Source organism: Prinia subflava, chromosome 8 (assembly GCF_021018805.1).
Source record: "Prinia subflava isolate CZ2003 ecotype Zambia chromosome 8, Cam_Psub_1.2, whole genome shotgun sequence".
NCBI classification, from domain to species: domain Eukaryota; kingdom Metazoa; phylum Chordata; class Aves; order Passeriformes; family Cisticolidae; genus Prinia; species Prinia subflava.
In genome coordinates this window covers 36,559,579-36,571,692 of record NC_086254.1, presented here as the reverse complement: position 1 = coordinate 36,571,692, position 12,114 = coordinate 36,559,579, and the positions used below count along the sequence as shown (strand labels likewise).

The following is a 12,114-nucleotide window of genomic DNA, read 5'->3' as shown; positions in this document are numbered from 1 at the left end:
GCAGAGACCAAGGACATGGAACAAGTCCCTTGATGGACAGAAAGGTAAGTGCTAGTCTTGAAAGCTGAGGTCCCAGACACTGGAATCACTGCTGCTCAGAAACCTTAGCATTTTCTTAAAAACACATAAGAAAATTTGAGTGTAGTGATTTAGGGCAGTGTGGTAGTGTGTTTTTGTTAAGCTGTTGTGAAGTTACTCTCCCAATGGATCATCCCTGTTTCCCCCGATATGTTTGCTATTACCCAAAGTTTTCTTTTCCCTCTCCCGGTCATTCACTCCCTAGATCCACCTGTTACATCATTTAAATAATGTCAATCCTCCCTAATCCCTACCCCTTGTTCTAGAGGCCTCCCTGTCAGTCCCTGTTGTTCCAACTCCCTGCCTAAACTCCTCCAGGGGATTCCCCATTGGTCCATGTAACTCTTTCCACTCCCATTGTCTTTCCTGTTAGTTGTCATATTTTGAGCCCCTCCTTAATGTCCTCCCTGTTGTATCCCTGATTGGTTGAAGAAGTGTATCCTCCCCCTGTTCCTCTCCTGCTTAAAAGACAGTGTCAGAGGCAGATTCTCAGCTTTCATTTTTGCCCCCCTTGGGAAATAAACTCCTTTGAGAAGCACACAAAAGGCTTCTCCCTGTTCTTTGCCCCAGTCCTTGACACTGTACCACCGGCTGCTGCTTAGAGCAGACAGCTTTGCTCTGCACCGCCACTTGGGTCGAAGCCAGACCCAGGGGTGGCCACACCTGGCGCAGACTGGGGTGTGAGAACTAGCACGGGGAATTTCTCCAAAGAGCCGCACCAGGATAGGATAAAAATACTTCAGACTTCACTAAATGAAATATTTAAAGATCAGGATTTAAACTCTGTGAGCCTTTTCTTACTGAGTGTTTTGACACTACAAAGACTGTATTTGCTTAAGTAATTTTTTGGCCAACAAGGTGACTGATGATGACTTTTATATAAGCAGTTCGTTTTAACAGGGAGACAGGCATAAGTGCCATGTTCATAATAAATTCAGAGCCCAGAACAGTTGAAGGCTAGAGATCTGAGAAAACATTAATACAATCACATCAAGGAATAAAGCTATTGAAAAGCAAGATATGTGTATTGCAACACTTCTCAGTTCAGACAATGCCTGCTCAAGTAACAAATTAAGCTTTTTGGTGCAGTATGTTTCAAGCCATTTAAATTTTTTTCCAGAACAACTACTAACTACCAATGAGAGAAAGTAAAGAGATTCATATTTTGGAAACCTCCGTAAACGGCTGAATAATATGAGCCTGAACAGTTCTTACTTTATGACAATGAAATACTGACAGTATTTCTCCTGCAATTATACACAGTTTAAAATTCATATTTCTATTCTACTATGAATTTCTTCAAAGCTTACTATTACGTTATGGTCGTTGCTTGGAGACAGACATACAACAGGACTTGCTGAGGGTCAGCGACAAACAGCCTGGTTTATTGTTCGGGGTCTCCTTTCATAGGGGGTTCAAAACTCCCAGGTTTAGACAAGTGATTGGCTGGGGTTCCAGCACCACCCAGCTGTCTGGCCAGTGATATGTCTGCATACAGGGTTGAAAAGGATTGGCTGGGGTTCCCTGTGTAACTTCAAATCCATCCCATCATTGCTTACCCAGGGACGTGTTTGAGAACGAACTACACTTAGCTGAGCTGGATTTTCTGTTATGTCCAGATTTATTTGTCCAGCTACAGCCCAGCTGAGCTGTAACAGCTTACTATACCATACAATGAACATTATCCTATTACTTATTTCTTTGTTTTTTTAAAGAGAGCACGGGCTTTTGTGGCTGTTTTATTGCTTTTATTGTTAAGAAACTCCTGTCATTATTAAAGAAAAATGAAACAAAGTCAAGGGGGGAAAAGCAGATATCTTTCGTAAGGCCCAAGGAAAACCTGCATTACTCTTCCACATTACTCTCCTACTACTGACAAAAAAAGATAACATAATGCTCAGTGAATGTCTCCTCCATCTCTCTGAGAAATCCTATGCAATGCTATTTCCAAAGCTGGCATTTGAAGGCTGTCTTGGGCTTGTTTTGCAACCTCAACAAAACATTTTTCTTAACAAGGGAAAAAAGAAAGGTTTTTTCTCAGATCAAACCATCTCTTGAGGACACTTCCCGAAGCTCAGCCCCAAGTGACACAGGCACTCAGCTCACTGTCCCTTCACAAAAGCTGCTTCTGCTATGCCTCGCAGCACTGCACATTCCCATCTGCTCTTCACTGCTGACTCTGGAATTCCTGCAGAAATTCTGCTCCCTTCAGGATATCACAGTTAATTAAAAAAAAAAAAAAGGCAGAATGACAGACTTCTTAGACATTTTTAGAAGTCATTGCACTGCCAAGGAAAACAATGTTCAGTAAGGGAATATAATTTTCCAACACCTAAAACCACCGCCAGAAATGGAACGCTGTCCCGTGGAACAGGCACAGGACCCCCTCCTGAGAAAACAACTGGTATGCTCTGCAAATCATTTTTAAGACATTTTTATACTGGTGTGAGTGCAACATAAATATAATTATAGTGGCCTAGAGTTTCCCTTGAAAACTTTATTTAGGCAATTACTACCAAATGTCACAACAAAAGCAATTTCTCACAGTGTAAGGTTAATCACTATCCAAAGGACTTGATGGGTTCATTATCCTTGTGAAGCTTATGGCGTACATGTGACCAGGTAGCCCTGGTGCTGACACTGTTGTCTCCCAGATTTCAAGAACTGCTCGAATACCTGGATACAGCACTGTCAGGCTACCTAAAATTTGGAAATGGTCGCCAACATTCCTATGCATTAACAAAGAATCAATGAAGACATACTCAACGTCAACAGGAAACCAAATAAAACAAAATCAGCAAAAAAACAATTGGAAAGAAAGAAGTCTCTGTTACTGCTTTGGTATGACCCTCTCAGGCCAGAGAGGGACCAGAAAGGTGGCATGACATCAAGATTCAAAAAGACCTCTAATATCATTCAGTGGCATCACTACAATACAAAATTGGAAAAAAAATCTTCCACTTACCACTCAAAGTATAGACATATTAGAAAGTAAGATGGAGGGGGTGGGGGTGTCAGCAGTGATGACAGCATTTCTTATCCCTGCACCTCCATCTTTATGCTTCCCAGCATGGCACCACAGAAGTTCAAAAGAACCAGGATAGTCCCAAGGAAATCAGTTCAACAAAGGTTTTTAATTTCCTTGCAGGTCTGGGGTGGGAACTGGAACACAGACTGTGACAGGGAGTGCTGCAGTACAGTCAACCACTTCTAAGGCAATTAACAAATCTGAGTAACCATCAAAAACCTGAGACGGCTCCTTCCCATGGAGCACAGCTACAGAGAGATCAGGCAACAATTACTGTCACAAAAGAGTCTGGTCACAGATCCTCTGACCACATCCAGACTAGCACATATTCCAATACTGTGACAACAAAAGTCAACCTGTCTTGAAGTTTTTTAAAAAACTTCTCCAACTGCAGCATCACACTTTGCAATTCCACATCAATAATTTTTTTGCATGTTGGAAACAGGAAAATGCTCATGGTTTCTGTGATAAAGTAGGTTAATTTGTGTTTTTATGGATTATAATATGTTAAAATCGTGATTTGGTAAATGTAATATAGAGTATAACCTAAATTCTAGCCAGCCAGGGAACTGAGGAATTCCGAGGCAGGCACCACCCAAAAACCACCATTTGGGAGAACACAATGAGATGTCAGAACTGGAGATGATGAGATTGGCATCAGAAAGGAAGACACATTAAGATAAGGAATCAGTTCTCCAGGCCAGCAGAGCCATCAGAGCCTCATCATCGCACCCCATATCCAGAGGAGAACACCTTTCCATTCAAAAATTTTGGCTTTCAGGCTTTCATTCACCCACTAGGACTAAAATTGACACTTCTCCCTCCCATAGGAGACCCTATTCAACAGACTAATGGCAGTGATGCATTCGAATAACTATTCCAGGGAAACAAAGAACTGTGGGGAAATCTTATGCCAGGGGCAAAATAAACTGCATAAAACCTGGACCCCAGGTTTTATATTGGCCCAGATGGGGCCAGTTTGTGAACACTGGGGGACTGCAGTGCGACAGAGGCTGCTTTCCAGTTCACCCTCTGACGATCCCCGGTTATTGTCACCGTAACTCCACTTGTTGATTTTACCGATAATTCTGTAATTTGATTTTAATAAACTAAATTATATTTTCAATTGGAATATTGGATTGGCATTTATAACAGTTTGTTTTCTAAGATTTGACCTGCAACCGAAGACATCAGAGAAAATACCTTTTGGAGAGCAACAGAGCTCACATGTATGGAGGTGCTTCCTGACGTCTGGCTGGCAACAGGACAGACTTTGAATTGTTTGATGCATTTCAGTAGAAGCTTAGAAAAACTTTGTGATCCCTTGAAATCACAGGCAAATTGTCTCTGGCTCCTGTCTCATGTGGTCAGCCCCACAACTGAGTCCAGGGGCAGGACAGCCATGAGCTCCAAGTCTATTTAAAACAGTTACAAATACAGAAATTAATTGTCCAAAAGGTATTGAATACCTGGACAATGGTTCTGCTCAGTGTGCCCAGAAAAATATTTTAAACCTTTACTCTCTTATGTCAAGACCCTCCATGTAGCCACGTTTCCAGGCTCGGGTACATCTGAATCTCTACAGCACACAGCTCATATTGCTGCTCCTCTCGGTAGTGGAGGCCTTGCGTTTTCTTCAGCATGGCACCAGGAAGAAAACAAAATGACACTTCAGCAGAGACCACCTGACCTACTTCATTAGCTCTTTTGTACAAACAAAGCTACAGTCCCCTCTGTGCTTTTGTATTCATCCTGCTGGAAAAGTCCGGCCCTTTGGCAACTTGGCTGTTAGTGCTGAAATCTTGACAATGACAGGTCAGTAACTGAAAAATGTCAGTTGAGAGCCTTAGATTATGCCAACTCTTCAGTTACAGTAATTCAGTTCTATAGCACAGCAGCATGAATGAGCGCGGTGCCCGACACTACCAAGTCACATTGTGGCTATGGAGACAACCCATGGCTACAGCCCAGCACTACAGGCTAACACAGGCAAGCCAAGGATTCACCAAGGAGACATCCTGATGGACAATCTTCTAATCAACAACTCCCTCCTTATGTTTCTTACAACACCTGAGCAGCAGCTATGGTGATTGCATTATATAAGCATTGCACAGTTTAAAATGTTGTATCTCTCCTGTTAAAGCAATGTCCTCACTGTGAACCACTAGCCCTGCGGTCCCACAGTTCTGCTCTCAACTCCAAAGTAGTCCTGGACCCCCAGAGGTACTGCAGCCTCACAGCAGCATGACCATGCTCACCTGTGTGCGGATGGAGCAGAGGCCACCCACTGACAGGCAACCTCACAGACTATTTAATAAACATGAATTGGCAGGAATACTTGCTGAGTGTTCCATCCACCTACTGCTAGAAGTAACAAATTTTTTTTTTACAATAATGATTATTTCCAATTACCACTTGAAAAATATAGTTTTATTCTGTGGCTAAACTAATCCAGGTGAAGATTTTCACCAAGCTCTGTGCCTTTCTTTAGGTCAGCCGATGGATAAAGCCCAATTGCATTGTTAAATGAGAAAAAAACATCTTCCCTGGCTTTCCTGAAGGCAATATGATATGTATTTGATAACTTTTTCATCCAAGCTAAAGGAAAAAAGAAGTTTTATTTGTACCAAGAGCCATTTCTTTCTGGAAAACCGTATCAGAATGAACTACATAAGCAAAACAGCAAATGTAGAGTTCTTATACAATGATTAAAAACACTTGTCACCTGAACACCCTGTCTTTGCTCAAGACTCCCAGCACTGTTATATTAGTTCTCCACCAAGGCAGAGACAAGCCATGCAGCACATAAAAGCAGACTTAAACAACTCCCAAGGTCACATCTTCTACCATCTGGGCGCAAGTCCTCCTTTTCCAATCTAAGTCATAAAACTACACACTTACACAAATAAAGTTTTTCTTTCTGCCTATGCAAAGGTAGAAATACCCTTTACAACCTGCACCCACCCCCTGCCCCCAAATTTTATTGGCTAAGTAATAAATTTCAAAACTACCACAGCCAAAAGAAACTGATAAAAATGTAAGCACCTAACTTCAGTTTCCACATAAAGACAGTCCAAAAAAATCCTCAGCAGAAAACCACTATATGTGAAAACAGTACTGGGGAATCCAAGCAAATTTTCAAGAACAGATATGAAAAATCAATTTAGTGACCAGAAATTTCAGTAAAGATCTGTATCTTTTGTATTTAGAAAACCTAAATGTACACAGACTTCAAATAATTTTAGAATTTACAAAACACTATAAGGGTATCAGTAGCAAAATTTGTGAATTTCCCAGTTATATTTTTTAAGTATTTATGATGCTTATAAATAGATTAGAATCAAGTCCATATATAGGATAAAAAGTATTACTAGATCCTTATTAATTTACATAAATGCACTAAAACCCCATCCTTAATCACTGTCTTTGTTTAAGGAATTCCAGATGTTAATCCAGGGTTAGACTGTTTATCTGTCTCAGCACAGGGAAACCATCGAAGATGCAGTCACAAAATAGGCTGAATTAGTATCTAGTTGTAATTTATACCAAGCCATGCTAATCTAACTACATCAAATAGGACCATTTGAAACAAGAAGTGCATGCACTGACACATGGCCTCAGTCTAGACTACAGTTCAGCCTGTAAGGTCGCAGTTTTAATTGGCAGCAGCAAGCACAGATATATGCACTTACCTGACTGCTTCTAATTAACTCTCTCCATTTGTATACTGCCAGTACAACACCACTAAATCAGCTGTAATTTATTTGGCTCATTTCCAGTCCAAGCTGCTTGCAGACTGGGCTCACTGCGGGGCAGCAGGAGTGCCAGAGAGGCACAGGACATGCTGAGCCTGTCCCTTGAGCAGCATTCACGGCAGACAGAACTGCTGCACAGTCAACATCCAGACAACTTCAGAAAACCCTGAGTGGCAAAGCCCCACCTGGACTAACATGCAGCTGAAAGCAGACCACAGAGGGTGGGAATAAGTGGTCAGTTTTCCCAGGGAGAGAGACTGCAAGGAGCCTTTTGCAGCACTGTACTATACACTGTATTCATAAAGTCCAGAAAAAGGGGCAAGGAGCAGAGTGAAAGTCTCCTGAAGATACAAGCTATTCTGAGAGCAAAGAGAAAGGCTGGCTGAAGATCTGCAGAAAAACCCTCTGAGAGTAATAATGGAGAAATAAAATAACAGGTTAAATTCAGTACAAATAAAGTTGCAGTCTGAAATAAATGGTCCTTATTTCACATATCAAGTGGTGTGCTCCAAACTGATCATTAACATTCAGAATATCTTGATGGAGTCACAACAGATTGACTAACACATCAGTTCAAATTCATTCAACACACGAAAAAATAATGTTAGAAAATGATTACTAATAAAGCCACCATATAAAAATATAGAATGGTTGCATCTTAAATCCTGGATGCAGTGCCTGCTCCTTCCTTTCAAGAGAACATAATGGAAAGGAAAGTATTTTTTAAAAGGAGACAAGGTTTGAAAATACAAATAAGGAATAATCAATCAGGCTAGGGTTCTTCTGCCTGGAAACAGAGATTGCTGCAGTGACATACAACAGAAACCTGTAAAATCATGAACTGAATGCAGAAGGTGAATTGAGATCAGTTCTTCACTGTGTCCAAATAAAACAGCTAAGAGATAGGAAATCAAGCCAGCAGCTTTCAAGTTCAAAACAAACCAAACAGAGGTAGTCAGCACCTACAAGGTGATTCTGTGCTCTGGAAAATCTCCCCTGGCATGTGGCAGGGCCTTACATTTAAGTGGATGGGAGACATGGGCTAGTTTGCAGAAGAAAAATGCATTAATGATGAACAAAATAAAAGCAAACAACACCTACATCTTGACATCCTACAAATGACAAGAGACAAGAGGGCCATCAGGCAGAGGTTTATATTATACATCCTGACCTTATGCTCTTCTCTTTTTGGTCACTGTTAGAAAAGAACATTGTTCTTACACGACAAAAATCAATTACATCTCTGGTACTCCTCAGACTTCTTTTGAACTCACTCAGCTTACTTACCTGGCAAAAGCTGATCTTCTGGGGAGATGAGGACACAGAGGGGCTGGATTAGTATTCTGATTATTCAGCAAACTGAACTGGATCAGGAAAACCTCCAATAAATGCTGAAGGTGATACAAGAGAGAGCAAGAATATGACCGGCCCTTTTCCATGGCAGCCAGTCTTTAGATTAGTTTAAGGTGTAACACGCAGCTTCATTACCAAAACAGAGGTGCAAAGGAAGCAGCTGACTGCCTATCTCCTCAGTTCAAACACACAGGTAAAGGCCACAATTCCAGCTCTTGGGGGGAAAAAAAAGTGCCATTTCACATCTTTGGTCTATCTGGTAACTACAAAGGGAGTCTGAACAGTAAAGGTTACTTTAAAATCAGTCGTTACATTTATAACCTCTCCTATTTCTATATTATGTAAAATAAAGAAAACACCTTTGGGGAACTAAGCCCATTGTAAATACAGAAATGTATTCAAGTCTGGAAAGGACAACAGCCAAATGACAACAGAGCTATTCCTTCCATGCTTTCCACAGTACCCACTGGATTACTACAATAAATGGTGCTATACCAGTCACAGAATACAATGGGATATGACCAGATAGAAAATCGTGAGTGATGAATAAAATCATTAAAAATCCAGCAAATTCAATTTATAATTCAGAATTTGCAGGAACAGAACTGAAAACCAAGTGAGGTTATTGAAGTCTCTCATCAGCTCTGCTTTGCACAATAGTAGGCAGTCACCCACCTCTCTCCACAGCAGGACCAAATCACAACTGCTGTGCTTAATAACCGACCTGACCGGCCAGAACACTGAGACTTCCTGGGGAAAAGCAATACAGGATTTTATTATTCCTCCCAAACCACATTCACATAAACATGAAACCACTAAGGAGCACTGAGATACCTATCATGAACACTGTCTTCAGCATTACACACGGAAACTACCAAACTGCTCCTCTGCTCCTGGAACCATCACAGGTTAAAACAGGCCATAATATTCACAGACTCAAATAGCCCGAGCCAGCCCTGCACAGTGCCCAACATGGGCTTATGCAGCATAGACATTTACTTATATTCAAGACACAGCCAACACGATGAGCACAAGATAAGCCCTGCTCAGGGAGGGTTATGGTGTTAGCACTGCCTATGGAAACAGAACTGAGGGTTTGGCTTCATCATTTTCCAGGAAGAAACTAAGCTACTGTTTGTGAGAATGGCAATGAAGTAACTAAAAATTAAAACCCCTAGTTTCTTCTTACCCATAAAATACAAGCCCCTCAAAAATTTAAAGCTGAATTGCTTTCTCTTTTGTTTTTATTTTTGTCCTTAAACTATACTATGATTACAAATTTTTGTGCTTTTTACTGAAATACGTATATATTACTACTTCGCTGTAATGCTTACCTTAAGCATACAACAGAGGACTGTTTAAAAAATAAGTATCTTTAAAAAAATTTCTAGTACATCTTTAAGGAATCAAAATACATGTTGTACATAATAAAGCCTCTGAAATCTAAAGGTACCACTACACTTACACTTTCCAGTGAAAAACACTGAGGAGTATGTATGACCAATGTGAAATAAGAGCTGCAAATAGGAGCACTGGAGCGTTTCTGAAGGTGATCTGAAATTAGAAAAATCCAAATCAAACACGTTTATTCATTTCATTTAATTTTTAACCTCAGATACAGAATGAGTAGGTAGGAATATAGTTACAGGTTTCAATAATGCTGCTTCCAGCAGTTGTGTAATTTTAACTGTATAGTAATATTGTTTAATTTCCATTGTGTAGCATTTCCAGCTTCTGCCTTTGCAAACATCTTGATACAAGGCAAATATAAGGCACATGAAGCTGCTGCCCTAAGAACCTTGCTTTGTGTGCCACAAAAGCTTCAAAATCCCAAATAAATAATTGAAATTGGAACAGTCATTGCCCATCTTGAGCCCCCTTCAACAATCCCCAGTCCAGGGGCCAATAATCCTGATGAATCCTACTGATCACCTTGCTTCTTCAGGACTCTACCCCAGTTCACTAAGCGAGACATCTGGTAAGCTCTGCTCACCTAGCCCAACAAAACTATTGTGGTAGAAAACCTTCATGCTAATTTTAAATTTAGCTCCCTGACTTTACACCACCTTTCTGCTTTTTCCCACAGACTGATATGCTGCTGTTAAACCTGATCTGCCAGGCTCCATCATTTGGAAGACTGTTGTTTCTACAGACATGGCAAAGCAGAAGCTAAAGCAATGAGCCTCCAAGTCCTCAGAATTCTCACAAGCATGCTTGACACACATAGCAGAAGCAGTTTCTTCACAGAATGGCCTGGGTTATGAGGAACTTTAAAGTTCCCCCAATTCTAACCTCTTGCCATGGGCAGGGACACCTTCCACTAGACCAGGCTGCTTCAAGGCCTGTCCAACCCGGCCTTGAATACTCATGTTTCATTCTTCTTCACTTGTAATCCCCATCTTCTTATCACCTCAGTATTCAAGCACAAAAAATCTTTTGGATTTCCCAGACACAACCCCTTGATCCCTATCAGATAGTTCCTGTCCTCCGGAGCAAACATGCATGTGCTCAAGTCACAACCTCACAGCAATTCATGCTGTGACTATACCTTATCATGACATGATTGCACACCGACTCCAACCTCCTTGGACTCGAGAGCCATCAAACAAGGTCCAGACCCCAGGCTCTCCATCAGCAATGCAACACCTCGAGGCAGTGCCACGAGCCGTCAGCCTCCAGGTAGCCTGGTCAGGGCTCACAGCCTCAGTTGTTTTTGTAATACCCCATCTTCTGTACGGCCGTTTATAATTATGCTCTTTAAGATAGCAAAAGCCTCTGATTTCACAACAATGTTTTGAATTACTCTTTGTGACTTACACTAAATACAAAATATTTACTAAACAGAAAAAGGAAACATGACGTTTCAAATCAACGAAAAAATTTTAAAGCTTTTCCCTTCCCATTCATATTCCGACAAGGCTGGGCCGAATTAAAAAGATAAACACCCAGTTTGCGTTGTCCGAAGTAAATAATACAAACGAGAATTCTGAGATCTGAATACCAGAAAGAAAAGCTGTAAATGAAAGCAGAACGCCCGACGCACTCCCGTCCGTTATTTACATGAAAAACGCATCTCCGCAATAACCTCGGGCACTTCCGAGGCGTTTGCCTCACTCCCAGCGCAGCCCGGCGTGACGAGGATCATTTCCCACTCCCAGAGGGGGGAGCGGGTCTCTCGCCGGCGCCTCACCGCGGAGCTGGGCTGCGCTGAGCGCCCCCTCAGTGGCGCGTCTCGGCGGAGAACGGCGGCGGCACCAACCCCCCTCGCGGCGAAATCAGTCCCGCCGATGCCGGGGCGCGGCGGGACACGGCCGCGGGTGCCATTTACTCCGGCCCGCCCGCCGTTGCCGCGTGGCATCTCCTGCCCGGGGGCAGCCGCGCGTCCCGGAGCCACGACGGTTCCGCGAGGTCCCGCGGAGGACGGGGCTCTCGGCGGGGTAGGAGGGGCGAGGGGGAAGAAGGGGGTCCCGGCGGGGCCGGGCCAGGGCTCACCTGGACGGCGGTACCTCCGCACTCCGCCTGCGGCATGGAGAGCTCTGCGCCTGCGCAGGGGCCGCCTCTGCGCGGGGTCGGGACTACAAACAATATGGCGCCGCCCCCCGCCGCCCTCGGGCGGGGCCTCTCGCAGCCTCCCCCTCCCGCCGCCAGATGGCGCCGCCTTCCTGTGGGCGCTCGCCGGGCCTTGGTCGTGCCGCCGGGGCTGGAGCCAGCGCTAGGGTTGGCGCGGCTCGATGGGGTGACCTCATCTGAGCACGACTATCCCTCCGTCTCCGCTCAGGGGCAGCAGCCAAACCCGTCCCACAGCAAGCTTGCTGCCTGTCTGGCATCTCGGGCAGCGCTCCGCGGAGGGCGCGTGCTATCCTCCACCACCTCCTGCCTTTCGCCCTCTCTAGGAACGTC

At 43.2% G+C, this 12,114-nt stretch overlaps 1 protein-coding gene across 2 annotated transcripts in view; it reads right to left on the bottom strand.

The window, feature by feature from the left end:
- Window positions 1-11,795, bottom strand: part of NDRG3 (NDRG family member 3) — a 62,948-nt gene extending 51,153 nt beyond the window's left edge. Inside the window, exons 1-2 of one of the 2 annotated variants that reach the window (XM_063404781.1) lie at window positions 11,707-11,765; window positions 9,680-9,768 (exon numbers count right to left, since the gene is read on the bottom strand). The gene's annotated coding sequence lies outside the window, so the exon portion shown is untranslated. Of the gene's footprint in view, window positions 1-9,679; window positions 9,769-11,706 lie in introns of both variants that reach the window. The other variant, XM_063404780.1, reaches the window with a different exon arrangement.
- Window positions 11,796-12,114: the final 319 nt, after the last annotated feature.